Raw genomic sequence first — 17,702 nt, forward strand, 5'->3', positions numbered from 1 at the left:
TCGGCACCCACGGATGTATTAGCAGGAGTGTTGTAAGCAAGACACAAGAAGTAATTCTTCCACTCTACTCCATGCTGATTAGGCCTCAACTGGAGTATTGTGTCCAGTTCTGGACGCCACATTTCAGGAAAGATGTGGCCAAATTGGAGAGAGTCCAGAGAAGAGCAACAAAAATGACCTATGAAAACATGACCTATGAGGGAAGATTGAAAAAATTGTTTAGTCTGGAAAGAGAAGACTGAGAGGGGACACAACAGTTTTCAAGTATGTAAAAGGTTGTTACAAAGAGGAGGAAGAAAAATTGTTTTTCTTAACCTCTGAGGATAGGACAAGAAGCAATGGGCTTAAATTGCAACACCAGCTTAACTCTAGAGTGCTGGATTTGGGCTTGCATATATTTGGGATTTTGTAATATAGTGTCTCTACTGGTCATTGATTTTGTGAAATTAAGAGGTAATATCATTGTTAAATTTTAAGAACTCCAAGAGAGATATGGTGGGTGTGCTAATATATTTTATTGGACCAACTTCTGTTAGTGAAAGAGACAAGCTTTTGAGCTCCACAGAGCTCTCCTTCACTTGTGTCTTTCACCATCAGCAGTTGGTTCAATAAAAGATATCACCAGCCCTTCTTGTCACTCTCATATCCTGGGACCAACAGCCTCAGATGGGTACAACAGTAGTGCAAAGAACTCCAAGAACATGTAGTTTAGTAGGAGGCATATTAAAAGAACAGTGCACTATTTAGAATGTAGAATTGTTTTATTTACTCTTATGCAGTGTTAGGCTGTTCCCCTAAAATTTAATTTGTAGTTTAGCCTGTGAGTATAATGCTTATTCTCAGAAGGTATATATTAAAACAGACAGGGATCCTATTTTTAAAAGCTGATGAAAAGAACAATAGCTGGAAATTATTTTGTGATTATGTAAATATAATAGTCATTACTTGCGTGTTTTTTTTTCCAGGTGATTCAACAAAATTGTAGAAGAAAAGGTAAATGGCACATGAAATGAAATGAAACTATTCTTTATTCATGCAATTTGCTCTACCATTAAATACAATCCTTTGCTTTGTGTTGCTTAAAAAAGAGTAGTCTTTGAAATTAGACCTTTGTAGATAACAATCAATTTATTAAATGCTGTGTCTTAAAATAGCAACATTACCTATCGACATGATAACTATGTGAAAAGTCCTACCTTGCACAGCATGATGTGCCGTCTTTCTTTTAGCAGATGTCCTATAGCTCAGAAACATTTTAAATCCCAGTGGATATGGGAAAGTTGCTAAGGTAACCAAGCTTTGGATTTAAGAAGTAGGAAAAACCAATCAATAATTTATCTGGAAAATAACTATTACAACTTTTGGAGTCAATTATATACAATGTAATCATGACATGACAATTTGACTTCTAGGAATCAAGACATCTAATCACAGTTAGCAATATTTTTTTGTCAGTAGGAATAAATTCTTGTAGCTCATGGATTAAATTAGCGAGCAAATTGTGACTAAAGTATTGCTTAAAAGATTTCAGCTAGGGAGAGTGGATTAAAAGAGAGGGTAATTTATTTAACAGGGTGGAATGAAAATATAATCAAGTCAATGATAAACTGAAATAACTATACTTAAAGCTTCTGTTGGAAGTGCTGAACGCAATAGAAGGTTAGCTCAAAGAATGATTTTTTTAATAGTGTTTTTGTATTTAGCTTTTTGTTTTTGCCTGTTAACATTTTAGGCCATGATTCTATAAACACTAGGACTACTTATGTGCTAAAAGTTAAGTACATGCCTGCCGGATTGAGGCCCTATTTTAACAAAGGCAAATTTAAGGCATATGTTTCTAAAACATAAACATTAATAAATATTTGCTTCTTGTCCTCAGAGTTACATTTAATTAATCTAGTCATAAAGATGAGCAGGCAAGCCATTAACATTTCTCCCTATATATCAAAATGTGTATTTCATGTACCTTGGCAGTGATGGTGAAATGATTTTTTTTCACTTGTTAAAACAGTCTTCAATGCAGATGAATAAAAAGGAGATGAAATGTTTAAAAATAAATCTGTTATATACCTTGGTTGAAGATAATGGCCTGGGTCATCACACGCCAAATTCAAAGTGACCTTAAAGCTGGCACAGTTGGTCATGGGAACATAACCTGAGTGTGGGATAAACACTAATGGTATAGAGATGGTGTGAGAGCTCCTGCATCGCACCTATGGCTAATACGGAGGTTGTGGTTGGGAAATACAGAGATGGCCAAGATTTCCCTACATCTTGCTGATCCCCAGTTGCTGTATTGGCCCATTGGGGAGATTTACAGTCAGCATAAATTACATTGGCCTTCACACTACTTTCCGTTTACATTGAAGGAGCTGTCTGGCACACAGCCTGCCCAGCACTGGGCATTGCAGAAGTGGTTTAAAGGTGAGGCTCTGAACTTTATGTTATTTTAGCTTTTAACTAGGGGATTTCTGGTGTATGAGTCTGTGTTGTTATTAAAAGTGAACTGCAAAGCAAAATGTTTTTGTCCTTTCATACGTCTATATGATGTATAAAGACTGGTCAAACTTTGTTTCTGCTTTTCCTTTTTAAATAGTAGAAATGTTAGTTTCTCGCTTCCCACCTTTTGCTGGAGGATCTCAATAAGATTTTTGGAGATCCTGAACAGTGATGTCACAAGAAGCTGCAATCTGAGTTGTAGGTGTCCCTCTCCAACATATATGAAAGTGTAGAGCTGCTAATTCATAGATAACATAAGACTCAGCATCCCCTTTCCTCTCAGGCCTTGTCTATGTTGAAAAACTTGCACTGGTATGGTTAAAATCAATTGAAGAAAATGATCATCTTCTTTTCAGTTGTCTTTGGATCTGGCATATGGGGAGTGAAGTGAGGAGCCAATGTTTCCAACATTAAAAATAAGGAGAGAAACTTTAAATAAATAAATAAAAATAAAAAAAATACTAAAATTGGAGGCAATTTTTCTACATCAAAAAGGAGCAGTCAAGAGCCCATAGCCAAACTTTTACTTTTCAGTTCACCTTTAAAATAAGAATATACATTCTTAATTATTCTCAGTGTTCTACATATGATTGAAATATATATAATTAAACTTAGAGACTAACCAATTTATTTGAGCATTAGCTTTCGTGAGCTACAGCTCACTTCATTGGATGCTTATGCTCAGATAAATTGGTTAGTCTCTAAGGTGCCACAAGTACTCCTTTTCTTTTTGCGAATACAGATTAACACGGCTGTTACTCTGAAACATATAATTAAACTTGTTGACTTTCCATAAAGAGTACTATACAAGTCAGAATCCTATTAGAAGACAATAGTGATGATTATTGCTTAGCTTTCTACATGGTGTTCTGAATGAGGAGGAAGGAAGTGGTTATATTTGTTTTATTTCCCAGTTCTGGGAAAACATGACAGTGAGGATGCAGTATAAGACGCTAACTAGAAATAGAAGGACTTTTTTTTTTTAAACTGTGTGAATAGGAAATTATCTGCAATTTTGTGTGTTTAGGGCATCTTTGCTGTGTTACATGTTTTTCTTGACCTTGACCTTGTTTCATATTATTTGGTATAGAATTTCACTGTTTTAGATTTGTTATTTGTAAAAATATTTAAAAATTATGACTATAAAGGTTATTTAAAAAAATGTATTCCACTTCACTTTTGCATGATTACTAGCATGTCAACCTTGGTATACTTTTCCAGTAGTAGAGTTTATTTGTTAAACTGATTCCTTTTAAAATACAATCAGATTTGTTGCATTCTCATTATAATTTTCCCATACATAGAATTTCAGTTTTTTTGCAGTATGTGTCTTATAAACCTATATTATACTGGAGAATCATTTAACCAATTAGAGGAATATATTGTTCCTAACTATAATTTCTTTGAGTCTCCACCCTGTAATTTAATATGTAGCAGACATTTGAGTTTCTTCTCTTTTCCTGCACCATTCTTATTGTCCCACAGGTTTAGATACCGTTTCTTAAATAGGAACATGCTTCAGTGTGTTTTCTTTACAAAATAGCCCTGTTTGCTATTATAGTAATAGTGTTTGTTTATCCCATTTGCTATAAATAGTTGTAGTCACCACTCACTCCTACGCTCTGTCAGAATACCACCACAGTTATAACTTCTGACTCTTAGAACTGTACATCCCACTCTGCGATAAAATAATTGCCAGCTTATAAAAGGCCCTTCCTTGTTTTCCACGTGCATTTTTAAAGATATCTGATTTTGCTGTCCCATATTTTATAATAAAATGTCTCTTTTCTTCAATTGTACATTTTTTATTTTGTTGAAGGGACGTTTAAATTTAGATTTAGGCTGGAACTGGTGAAAACAGCTTATTTATGTTCATTGGTTTTGGTTTACATTTGCTCTATGAAGCTCATTCATTCATCCACACCAGTCAAGTCTGACTAGGAATGATTGCCTGCCACATTAGTTTCCAGGCTTTAGATTTGTGCTATACATTTGAAATGAAGACTTGTGAGTTTTGTGGAAAAATCAGGTATCTAATGAGAGCCATTGTATTAGACAGATAAATATATTTTACTGTGTAATTAAAAAATTACAACTATCAATCAAAGAAAAAGAAAAACAAATACAAAATCACCCATTCCTTTAAAAAGAAAATTATGTCTTATGAGGAATAGTAATATCATAATGTACTAAGGGTGAAATTCTGACTCCATTGAAATCAATGGGATTTTGCCATTGACTTTAACGGGGCCAGGATTTCACCCTAGGACAATGCAGAAAAACATTGGGATCAGGGATGAGGTTATTGTAGTGTGATGACTGAGGGAGGGGGTATAGCAATGTTGAATATGGAATCAGAGTTTGTACAGTGCCTAGCACAATGGATTCTTGGCCCATGACTGGGGCTCCTAGTCTCTACAGTAATAATACATAAATTAATAATGTGATTGAGTGGAGAGACCTGTATCTTATTATGCTTCTGCCACTGACCATGGGCAAGAGACATAACTTCTTTGTACCTCATTTTTGCATCTAAAAATGGAGATGAGACTTAGTTACCCACCTTTGTAAGGTGCTTTGAAATCCTGTAATGAAAGGAGCTGTATAAGTACAAACATAGTATTTATTATGGAATTCACTTATCAGTGAAAATTGTCCATGTAAAGAGCTATAGTACAGAGATGAACTTGAAGAAAACAACAGGCTGGAACTTATGTTATACTATATTACATTAGTAAATTTCAGACTGATCCTGCAAACCTTTTCTTACATGAGTAATATTTATTTATGGGAATAGTCTCATTACTAGAAATCCAGTAGACTTAGAAATCTACTCTTATTTCTACTCTTAGAAATCTACTAGATGTAAAAACTCCTCTCCTTTGACTTTTCCCACCTGGGAGGGTGAGAATGAGGTACTATGCAGCCTTTAGAGAGGGAGCTTATGGCAACATGGCTCATGAGTGAGCTTTACTATAGGGGGAGGGGCTTGATCTTCAGGAGTGGACCTAGATTTTCATGCGACACTTTAGGCTTCACACAGCTTAAAGTCACTATTGCCTTGTTATGTTTGAAATTAGGGTATGGAGAAGTGGTTCTGACCCTTAGAGGCACAACCCTCTAGAGTCTCTCAGCAAGAGCTGATCTACTTAATTATATCACTAGGTCTTTGTAAATGTAGCCAAATTTAAGAAATTATGATAAATGTTTCCTTTATTCCTCAAAAATTCCAAGAAAGAAAAGTGTATGTTGGTTTTCATTAAGAAAAAGTAGCTAATTGTTGGACAGTTTTCTTTATATCACTCTAGGCCTTATAGAACTGGTCATGGTCACTGCAACAATCAAACAAGAGGGCATCAAAAGTAGCTAATTGGTGGGCAGCCCAAGTGACTAGCTAAGCTTTTTAATACAATCAAACAGGGGGTTCTGTCTGTTAACTCCTCCTTCAGCACTCTGCAACAAATCCTCTGTGAGCCCATTAGACTCCAATGTATCCCTTAGGGATGTGCTGGACCATAATACAGAAAAGGTCTTGTACAGAAATGTCAAGCTTGCAGATTCTCAGTTGGGAGCCACCATTTATGAATTTTACATTTCCAGAGCATCCATAGAACGAATCTCACAGCTATAGTCAGATAAAGTAGTTCCCTATGGAATCTCACTAGCTTCTTTCTAAGTCAATTATTGCCATCTAAACCCTTAATGACTTTGCTCAGGATTTCATTAAGTTGGAAGCAAATCTAATTAGCTCCTTGGTGTTACCAGGAGGGCCCTGTAGCTCTGCCTGGACCAAAGATTTCAGTGACAAGATAAAATTGATGTCTCCACCTTTCAAGGACACCTGCCATTTAGGGGACATAAATGCTGCTAGACTCTGTTCTAAAGGAATCCTCAGCAAACAAAGCCATACTCTTAGCGGATTCCTCCTCTCGCTTGCTGTAGCTCCTATGGGCACCTGTGGCCTAATTTGTTAATGTAAAGTTCCCTGTGAGGGACAGACCATCAAAACTCAGGTTCCCCTCCCTCCTCCCATTCTTTTCATAAATTAGGACAAGCTGCTCAACCATCCAGTCAGTTCAAGCAGACAGGTAACACATCCCACTTCTTCCTCCAGTTCATTCTTAAGAGGAGGTAGGATGTTCAGAATCAATACAGAATGGCTATTTTTTACATAAGGAAAGGGTTTTCTTTCTGGAAGCATTCCTCTCTATCCCCTATTGCTCCCAGCCCCAGAATAATCTCCTCAGCAATAAAGGTTTCCTTCCTAGATATCATTCAACATCTCCTAAAAATAGTGCTTTAGAGAGAACCTTGAGAGAGCAGGAATTTTTTTGGTGTTTATTCCAGTTCTCTGAGACCTGAAATGGCTGATTTAGTGAGTATACAATCAGAATGTAAATATGGTAAAGGGACTCAGCTCTGTATGGGTATATATGATGTAGGGTGTGTTCAGGGTGAATGCACTGTAATTTTTCAATAGAGAGGAGGTAGCCTGAGAAAGTGAGAGGAAGTGGCCCCTCCCCTCAGAGCAGGGGAAGTGACAGAGGAGAAGATGGGGGTGGAGGGACAGAGGCAGGCAGAAGGGAGCCTAAGAGAGAGAGAGATGGAGAGAAACAGAGAGTCTGGTAGTAAACTGAGAGAGGCAGGGGAGAGAGAGAGGGCAGCTAGAGGGATGGAAGAAACCAGCCTGGAGAGAAACTGAGAGTAAGTGAAGAAACTGAGGTAGAGCAGCACAGAAAGACATGCAGAAGAGAGTCCCTTTAGTTTAAGGTCGGCTGGTCAGGTCAGTCCATATTTGATAGTTTGTTCCTGAGCATCCATTCCCGTTTGTTCCTGATCATTGGTTCTGGTCATCTCCTATCATTGGTCCCGGAGATCAGGAATAGGAGAACCAAAGGTCCATCAGACCTCACAGGTCTGATCTAATGTGCACTCCTGCAAGTAAGCATTACTGGAGTTGAGTCCATCGCTTCAGGAAGGCACAAGAGGTGCTTGAGGCTCAAAGACAGAGTTGGGTATTAGAGAGAACCCAGTGAGATATTTGGGAAAAGGGGAACCTTGAACTAAACTAAAAATAACAACATATTATATAATAGTCTGTGCATACAGCGATAGATATAGCTATATTTCTTTATTTAGAGGGTTATATTTAGTTATTGCTGGTGCTGCAGTGGTACACTTAGTAGTAAGTTACAGTGGGTGTATATAACATATATTTTCAAATCATTTTAATTATATATATGCTTCATCTCTTTAATGTTATTGTAGGTAGATGGAATCCAGTTACATTTGTTCCGGTTTAAATAAAATCCCTGTTATGTTATTTTTTTGACAATCAGTTATATTGTCTTGTCTACTATTAAATAACCTTTCATCACGGTGTAACACTCCAGCTCTCACCTGCTGAATAAATTATATCACCATTACTAAATCTTGATTGGTGGTTTTGGGATGCGGTGATCCTTGGATGCATTTCAGATTATAACACAATAACCCTACTCTGAGAAGTCTGTTTACAAGAAGTTGGAATTGGACTCTCAAATCCACTGCAGACCAATGTTCCCTCTAATTTTTGACAGGCCGTGTGCACAAAAAATTTCTTCTGTGCAAATTTTTGACAGGCTGTGTGTGCAAAAAATTGCTTCTGTGCAAATTGTTGTGCTTCTGTGCAAATTTTTGTGGATGCGGTGTTTCGCTGTGTGCACGGAGTTTAGGATCTGTGTGCACGCGCACATGCGCACAGCTTATAGGGAACAGTGCTGCAGACCTTGACTTCACTACAACAGTTCAGCATTACCACAACCATTGCAAGCCCCTGGCATGCTGGTAACATACCTTACAGCATCATACATTTTTTAACAGTGTACAGGTGATGTTTATACTACTTTTGCATTTTTTCTGAGCAAATTTCACCACCAGCTTATGCTACACCATTATAGCACTAGCAATAAATTCAAATATTGCAGCTGTAAAGGTTCCATTAATTTTACCAGTGGAGTCCCACAACACTCCTGCAAACTCTTCAGGAATATTTCTGTTAGCTCAGTGTACTGTCTCCATCATTTGTCAACCTACTCACTCAGGCAGGCTCCGAAGCACCTGAGGCAGTACTTGGCTGGTCTCAGTTTTGCTTGCTACCCTTCATTCCATTTGTGGTGGGTTATGCACCCATCCCAATCAGGAGAAGGCTAACAAGCTCAATCCCTACCAAATAGACACACCTGCAGAGCCTGCTCCAGACAGAGGAAACAAGCTTAAAAAGGAAGAGTGGGCAACCAGGAAAAAGTGCTGCATCTTGTAAGGAACTGACTCTTGTTACAAAATAGCTGAGAGGGAAACGCTGATAAGCTGCTGCTGCTTACAAAGGCTTGCTAAAACCCCAAAAGACATCTGAAAAGGGGAACGGTTTCTGAACCTGCCTGAGTGTGAGCCCTGACAAAGGCCCTGCCTATCACACCCCTTTTTACCTCCCAGTTTAGGGCAAGCCCTACTTCCAAATGGCTACAGCAGCAAAGATAACACATAACACAGTTTTATTAGTAACTATTATAACATGAAAACCTGAAGACGAACTCTGAGTAAGCTTGAAAGCTTGTCTCTCTTTCACCAACAGAGATTGGCCAATAAAAGCTATTATTTCAAACACCTTGTCTCTCTAGTCTTCTGGGACCAGCACAGCTAGAACTGCACTGCAACTCATAGACGTTCTGTGGAGGGAGATATGGGATAGATGCAACAATCCACAATAGGTCTGTGACAGGACAGCCATGTGAGTAAATATCCAATTTATAATTTTGTATTCAACTTTAGAGGCTTTATGTCATTTCTATATGATTATCTTGGTGTTTTTTGAACAACTCATGAAGCACTGGTGTTTTTTGAACAACTCATGAAGCACTGGTGTTTTTTGAACAACTCAAAAAAGTTTGCTTACTTCATGCATTCAGATTTGGATTTCCAAAGATTTTGGAAGTGGCTGAGGCGGACAAGGCCATTTTGTCATTATTGGATCATTAGGACTGATGGCAGGACAGGAGTGGGATGGTCAATGAGGATGTTGTTTACAGTCCGTTCTTGTTTGGAGGTGAGATGAAGGATGAGGCAGACCCAAACTGGTTTTGATGAAGGAGATAGCAGATGAACTTGTAGAGTTACTGCTAGGAGGGCCAAGGGCATTGTTGCAGCTGCAGTGACGGTGTTTTCAGTCTATAGCAAAGACGCACTTCAATGGTACAATAACCTAATGCAGCTGTGATGAGAGTAGCTCCAAGCAAGTGCATTTGCTAGACATAGTAAATGTATGAATATATGTTTTGAAATTACATATGCAGAGACATTCCTCAACCACTCTTGAGCCAAGTCATTATAGGTGGTTCATTTCTGGTAGACATTGTGGCAGAAGTCAATCTTGAAGGGAGAGAGGATAGTCATAGCAGATGGAACACTGGTACAACGTCCCATGCACCATTGCAAAAACTTTTGCATGTGGACACAAAGGCCCAGATCTAATGGTGTATTAGGGCACGTTAGGGCCAGGACTAAGAAACAGCCAGTATGTGCCCATAGGCCATACCAGCACCACGCTCAAGCTACGGTCTTGTTCCCTAGAGTCTCAGATTTCATTTTATAGAAGAAATAAGTGTCTAGCTCATATGGTTGCAAAGAAAACGTCAACAATGTGAATCACATGTAACTGCAGAGACATCTGTGTGAGGACTGATCTACACTGGGAACTTACATAGGCATAGCTATGTCTCTCAGACCTTGTCTACAGTTAGGATATGTCTATACTAGAGAGCTTACAGTGGCATAGCTGTACTAATGCAGCTGTGCTGCTGTAAGATCTCACAGGTAGCCACTCTATGCTGATGGGAGAGAGCTCTCCCGTCAACATAATTAAACCACTCCCAATAAGTGGCCCCAGCCATCCCCAATGTCAAGCTCTCCCGCCGACGTAGCATAACTTGTTTGAGGGGTGCTTTTTCACACCCCTGAGTGACATAAGTTTTGCTGACATAAGTGGTAATGTAGACATGGCTGTAGAATGCTACAGCAGTGCCACTGTAGCACTTCATTGAAGACACTACCAACACTGATGGGAGGGCTTTTCCCGTTGGCATAGGTAATCCACCTCCTGAGAGGTGATAGCTACGAATTTTCCCATTGACATAGTGCTGTCTATGTTGGGGGTTATGTCAGTTTAATTGTGTAGTGCATTTTTCACACCCCTGAGTGACACAGTTATACTGACCTAATTTCCTACTGTAGACCAGGCCTCAGGGGTATGAAAAATCCAGATCCCTGAGAGACGTACTATTCCATCCTAACCTCCAGTGTAGACAGTGCTAGTATGATGGAAGACTTCTTCCATTGACTTAGAGCTTGTGTGTACTACCACGCAAGGTCGAACTAAGATACGCAACTTCAGCTATGTGAATAACGTACTTAGATCTACTTATCGTGGTGTCTTCCCTGCAGTAAGTCGACAGCTGATGCTCTCCTGTCGACTCTGCTTACGCTTCTCATTCCGGTGGAGTAGTGGAGTCGACAAGAGAGCGCTCAGCGGTTGATTTAGCACATCTATACTCTGAAGTTAGGAGAATAAGATATAAACTTGTATTACTGATGTAAACATGTTAAGTGGAAGCTATTAAGGGTGCTTCAGAATCAATGAACTGTGAATGGGTTTGTTTACCTGCAAGCCTTCCTGTATACGTGTCTTCCAGCTACTAGGTAATGAAGAAGGAGGTCTTACAGTGACATGTGATCATGTCACCTGAACTGGAATCCATCTTAAACCTGCTGGTTTTCCATTTAGAAGGAGGGGTGGGGATCCAGAGAGACAAAAGATTCCTGCCTTGTGCCAAAGCTATAAAAGGGGGTGAAACAAAACAAAGGGGGGGGGGAGCAGTCATGAGAAATCCCCTAGTTACCACCTGAGCTGGAACTAACAAGGACTGTACTGGGGAAAGGATTGGGCCCAGACTAGGAAGGAGTCTAGTCTGTGAAAGAAGCTTATTGGAACATCTCAGAGTAAGACTTTACCTGTGAACAGATTCTTAATGTATTAGGCTTAGACTTGCGTGTTTTTGCTTTATTTTGCTTGGTAACTTACTTTGTTCTGTCTGTTATTATTTGAAACCACTTAAATCCTACTTTTTATAATTAATAAAATCACTTTTGTTTATTAATTAACCCAGCGTAACTGATTAATACCTGGGGTAGCAAAGAGCTGTGCATATCTCTCTATCAGTGTTACAGAGGGCGGACAATTTATGAGTTTACCCTGTATAAGCTTTATACACAGTAAAACAGATTTATTTGGGATTTGGATCCCATTGGGAGCTGGGTGTCTGGTTGCTGGAGACAGGAGCACTTCTTAAACTGTTTTTAGTTAAGTCTGCAGCTTTGGGGTCGTGGTTCAGACCCTGGGTCTGTGTTGCAGCAGGCTTGTGTGTCTGGCTCGACAAGGCAGGGTTCTGGAGTCCCAAGCCATCAGAGAAAATGGGCTCAGAGGTAGATTCAGCACATCAGGTGACAGACCCAAGGGGGTCTCTGTGACCGAACCTGTCACAAGGGTAGAGAGTATAATTACAAAATTTATGGATGACACCAACCTGGGAGGGGTTGCAATCACTTTAGAGGAGAGGATTAGAGTTCAAAATGATCTTGCTGTATCAGCGAATTGGTCTGAAATGAATAAGATGAAATTCAGTAAAGCAAGTGCTAAGTACTACATTTAGAAAGGAAAAAATCAAATGCACTAATATAAAATGGGGAATAACTGGCTAGACAGCAGTACTGCAGAAAAGGATCTGGAGCTTATAGTGGATCATAAATTGAATATGAGTCAACAATGTGATGCAGTTGCAAAAAAGGCAAATGGCATTCCGGGGTGTATCAAGTGGAGTGTGGTACTGTATGTAGTCACCAGAAGGAATTTTTCCTGCTCTATTCATCAATGATGGGACCTCAGCTGGAGTACTGTGTCCAGTTTTCGGTGCCATAGTTTAAGAAAGATGTGGACAAATTGGAGAGTGTCCAGAGGAGAGCAACAAAAACAGTAAAATTTTAGAAAACCTGACGAATGAGAAAAGGTTAAAAAAATTGGGCATGTTTAGTCTTGAGAAAAAAAGACTGGGGGTGTGGGAGGTGAAGGGGGGACCTGATAATCACCTTCAAATATAATAAGGGCTTTGATAAAGAGGAGGATGATCAATTGTTCTCTATGTTCACTGAAGGTAGGACAAGAAGTATTGAGCTTAATTTGCAGAAAGGGAGAGTTAGGTTGGATATTAGGAAAATCTTTCTAACTATAAGGTTCATTAAGTACTGGAATAGGTTACATCAAGGAAGTTATGTAATCCTCATCACTGAAGACTTTTAAGAACAGGTTAGACAAACATCCGTGAGGGATGGTATAGGTATACTTGATCCTGCCTCAGAGAGGTTGGAGAGTGGCGTTTACTGTGGGGTAAACTAGGCAAGGTCAACCACAGTCAGGTATATAGTGTTGATCTCGCCTTGCCACTTTATGGTAACAATTACAATGTCTTGTCTGCATTAGGATTTTACAGCATGGTAGCTAATGTACATTAGTTATCCCACTGTAAAAAACCCCTATTTTTTGTTTTTACAGTGAAGACAAGGTCTGTGAGCCTGTCTGTTTGTACCAGCATATTATATACTGGCAAAGTGCTCCTAATGTGGATGCATCTTATACCCGCAAAAGTGTGCTTTCGTCAATATAGCTTATTCCACCCACTCCAAGCAAAACAAGCAATCCAGGTAAAAGTACAGTTTGGCCTGTTTAACTACGTCTACACTAGGGGCTTTCACGAGCAAGCTATATTGGTCACAAATCACACCTTTTCATACCTCAGACTGATGTAGCTATGATGACAGAAGTCCGTAGTATAGTCACCGTCCTACCAGGATAGCTGTAACTACATTAGGGCTTGTACCATTACAGCTATACACCTGTCATTTACAAGTTACTTTGTAGGCCATTAATCTGTAAAATATGGACTAGTCCTATCTGAACTACAAACCCAGTCTTGACAATCCTCAATCGTGTGAAAAGTTCTGAAGGGAATAGTTTTCCACTGAATTTGTGAGTAAGAGTTTGCATCACTAGATCCTGTATTAGTAAATGACTTTCCAAAAAGGCCATTATTGTATTTAAAAAAGTGTATGGAGAAAATATATAACAAGGATTTTTAAACCTAAAAGTGATTTGGGGGGAATTTTTAGTGGGTTATACCAAAATTAGTTGTGCAGCATCAGAGTGATTTTTCAGGGCTAACTCCAGCATAGCAGAGTGAACTTACTCTTTAGCATTATTTGTTCATGAGAGCTCTTCAAAATTAAAGAAAAAATTAAAAGAAAAATTATATAAACTAAACGTGTTAAAATAACATTACTGGATTAATTTAAATCAGCAAAAGCCAGGAAACTAGAAGTTAAGATTAACTCATTTTGTTTTGCCTAGAGATTGCAGTTGTCTCTAAGCAATGGGCAGTTTTACATACCACATGCTGCAGTAACTAGACACAAGGCTAAAGATGGAATTTCAGATTCAGGTTTGAATTTTCTGACTTCTGGGCTTGTCAGCACTTAATGTAAGACTTTTGTAAATATTTCCATTGTGCTAGTCACTTTGAAGATTTTGATTGATTTATCTCTCATAAGTGTGATTTAATTTCCTTAGGAAGGTATATAAAATAGTAATTGACACAGCTTCCTTGCTATGCCAATGTTTTTATTGGCTTTTTAAAGGCTAGTATTGCTTTCAGCATACAATACTTTTGAAGCATACTGTGATTTATTCCAGCTGTTTATGATATATTGGATCACAGTATATGTAGCTGCTTCTACAGCTAAATGAACACTTCAAAAGTATTCTTTCAGTTTGCCTCAGCGTATACACAAGAGATAAATAGCTGCTGTATTGTAGGCTGATGAATGATTAGACATAGCACATTTTATTGCAACTAATCATCTCTGAATATAACCTGAAGTAAATTATTTCTATTTGTATACCTTTAAAAATAGTATTTGGCGAGTCTGAGGGAAATTTTTATCTCAGTGAATTTTTTTATTTTTGTGGTAGGGACCTTTAAATATTTAAAAGCCAACTTTGGACTAGACCAGGAGTGGGCAAACTTTTTGGCCTGCGGGCCACATCTGGGTATGAATATTGTATGGTGGGCCATGAATGCTCACGAAATTGGGGGTTGGGGTGTGGAAGGGGTGGGGGTGAGGGCTCCGGCTGGGGGTGTGGGCTCTGGGGTGGAGCTGAGGATGAGGGGTTGGGGGTGCAGGAGGGTGCTCCAGGCTGGGACTGATGGGTTCAGAGGGTGGGAGGGGGATCAGGGTTGGTGCAGGGGGTTGGAGCAGGCTCTGGGGGGTGCTTACCTCAAGCAGTTCCCAGAAGCAGCAGCATGTTCCCCCTCTGGCTCCTACGTGGAGGCTAAGTCAGGCGGCTCTGCGCACTGCCCCATCCGCAGGTATCACCCTTGCAGCAGTGGTTCCCGGCCAATGGGAGCTGCGGGGGTGGCACTTGAGGTAGGGGCAGCGTGCAGAGCCCCCTGGCTGCCCCCATGTGTAGGAGCAGGAGCCAGGACATGCTGCTGCTTCTGGGAGCCATGTGGAGCACGTCAAGCCCCTGACCCTGCTCCCTGGCAGGCACTTGAGGGCCAGATTAAAACGTCTGGAGGGACGGATGCGGCCCCTGGGCTGTAGTTTGCCCACCCCTGGACTAGACTGTGCATGGCCATTTGTGAGTGCATGAGGGAGCTTTCCTCACTAGCACCCTCTGCACAATGCCTGTGGTCAGGTGGCACAAACTGTGGGGAATCACCTGTATCTTTTCTTCTATGAGGAAGTCCCCCAGCAATTGGCATAGCTACCTCTTAGGTCATTCTCTGCAATCCTGTTTTAGAGGGTGCTGAAGGCAGAAATGGGGTGTAATTAAAGTGCTTGGCCCTCAAGCTATCTCCAGCTGGTGAACAGTCCCTTGAAACTGCAGCCAACTTGCATAAATTAGAGCAGGTCCTAGATTAGGGCAGCCAAGGGTGGGGCAGAGCAGTGCAAAGAACTGGGAGCTGTAACTGGCTCCCTTACGACCATTCCTCCGTGCTGTACTGAGCAGATGTCAGCTACAGCAGAGAAACTTGATCCTAGTTCTTTCCTTATTCCAGTCTCAAGATGCTTTTGGTTTTTAGGAACTTCTGTTTTGTTTGGGAGCAGCACATCATGCCCCATTCCTACAAACACTTGTTTGACAGAACACAGGAACAGCTCAGGTGAGACAGTTACAGAATGGAAACTGCATTACAATTTTGTATGCTCAAGAACATAAACAACCAAGCATTTAAATTTTTGTGTGTGCAGTGATTCAGAGTGTATGGAGATGGAACCACCTAGTGCTTGCTTTCACTTCATGCCCACTTTGTATCATTTCATCACATTACTTCAACTGCAGAGAGTTGCTAGATGAGTTCACAACTGCTTTCTGATCTGAAAATAGACTATTCAATACAAGTCTTCATTTTTTTGGACATGTTGCACTGTTATGCTTGCTATACAGTGTAATAGCACAACTTACCTAAATGACCATAAAACAGGCTCCCTGCTGATAGAATAAAGTGATTTAACTTGTTTTGAGCTAGGTATCCGGTATTAGTTCACACTGCTGCTTTCCCAGCTGAAATAACACAACACACTGGTGCTACTTGGCCACTCTTTATTACTAGTCCAAGAATTTGCAACAAACAGGACCAATAGTTTGGTATCCAACTAAGATCTATCTATCTATTACAGTATCTATGGTATTTAGAGTGCCTGTTGCTGAAAAATCTAGGTGCTAAATTCTCTCTCTCAGAAATGTGAGTGGATTAAAATACCTTTAAATGGTATGAAAGATTACGTGCATAATTGTACGGTGTTTTCTGTAATTCTAAAATTAATTTGGAAAAATAATGTGAGGATATTACAGGGCTTAGGCTCTGGCTCTCCACTTACTCATTTGGCTACTGCAAAGATCATTGTATGAGTTGAGTCAGTAGACAAATATAATTCATGGAGGTATGATTCCATCATCGTATGGTAATTCAACATATGGACTGATTCAAAAGTGAAAGTCCCAGTTTATATGGACTATTGCGCAGTGTTATTCTTGTTTTCACAACTATGTAGATTTACACAATAAACCTACAGAAGGCATAAGGCAGTTCTCTGTGCTTATTCCATGTAGTATATTTATCTTTTCCAAGCACTTTTCTCCAAGAGTCTTAGTACTGAAATTCTGGCAAAGGATAATCTGTACTATAGTTAGAGGAAAAAAAGCAAGACTAGGCAGCCCAGTTTGGTGAACTAATCCAAACCACCTTTATTTACAATATTGTTAACTCTTGACAATTTTTCCTTTAAAATAAGAGCTCGTTTACCTGACCCTATCAAAACATTTTTGATGGATTTAGTGAAAGCTTAACATATATTTTATGTATGTGACTGGGCCAGATAAAGACAAAGGCACTATGGGCCAGTGCCTATGGCACCTGCTCCTAGAGCAGAGATGGGCAAGCTACGGCCCGCGGGACCCTCCTACCCAGCCCCTGAGCTCCTGGCCTGGGAGGCTCGCTCCCAGCCCCTCCCCTGCTGTTCCCCCTCCCCCGGAGCCTCAGCTTACTGTGCCACCAGTGCAATGCTCTGGGCGGCGGGGCTGCGAGCTCCTGGGGCAGTGCAGCTGCAGAACCCAGCCAGACCTGGTGCTCTGTGCTGCATGGTGGCGTGGCTGGCTCCAGCTGGGTGGCACGGCTGTAGCGTCGGGGCAGGGGTTCTGGAGGCAGTTGGGACAGGGCGAAGGGGTGGTTGAATGGGGCAGGGGTCCCCGGGGGCAGTCAGGAATGAGAGGAGGGGTTCGATGGGGTGGCGGGGGGCAGTCAGGGGTGGGGGTTCCAGAGGCAGTCAGGGGACAGGGAGCATGGGGGAGGATGGATGGGGCAGGGGTTCTGGGGGGGGGCGTCAGGGAACAGGGCGGGTTGGATGGGCCAGGAGTCCCAGGAGGGGCCATCAAGGGGCGAGAAGCAGGGCAGGGGCTGACCCACGCCTGGCTGTTTGGGGAGGCACAGCCTTCCCTAACTGGCCCTCCATACAATTTCCGAAACCCAATGCGGCCCTCAGGCCAAAAAGTTTGCCAG

The 17,702-nt window shown here is 40.7% G+C and overlaps 1 long non-coding RNA gene across 1 annotated transcript in view; it reads left to right on the forward strand.

Annotated features, from left to right (window-relative positions):
• LOC125636851 (uncharacterized) overlaps window positions 1–17,702 on the forward strand; it is a 29,037-nt gene continuing 11,335 nt past the window's right edge. Inside the window, exons 1-4 of the long non-coding RNA XR_007356736.2 lie at window positions 1–264; window positions 966–993; window positions 2,370–2,424; window positions 9,159–9,268. This is a non-coding gene — a long non-coding RNA (uncharacterized LOC125636851). The remainder of the gene's footprint in view (window positions 265–965; window positions 994–2,369; window positions 2,425–9,158; window positions 9,269–17,702) is intronic.

The sequence above is a fragment of the Caretta caretta genome, chromosome 5, assembly GCF_965140235.1.
Source record: "Caretta caretta isolate rCarCar2 chromosome 5, rCarCar1.hap1, whole genome shotgun sequence".
NCBI classification, from domain to species: Eukaryota; Metazoa; Chordata; order Testudines; family Cheloniidae; genus Caretta; species Caretta caretta.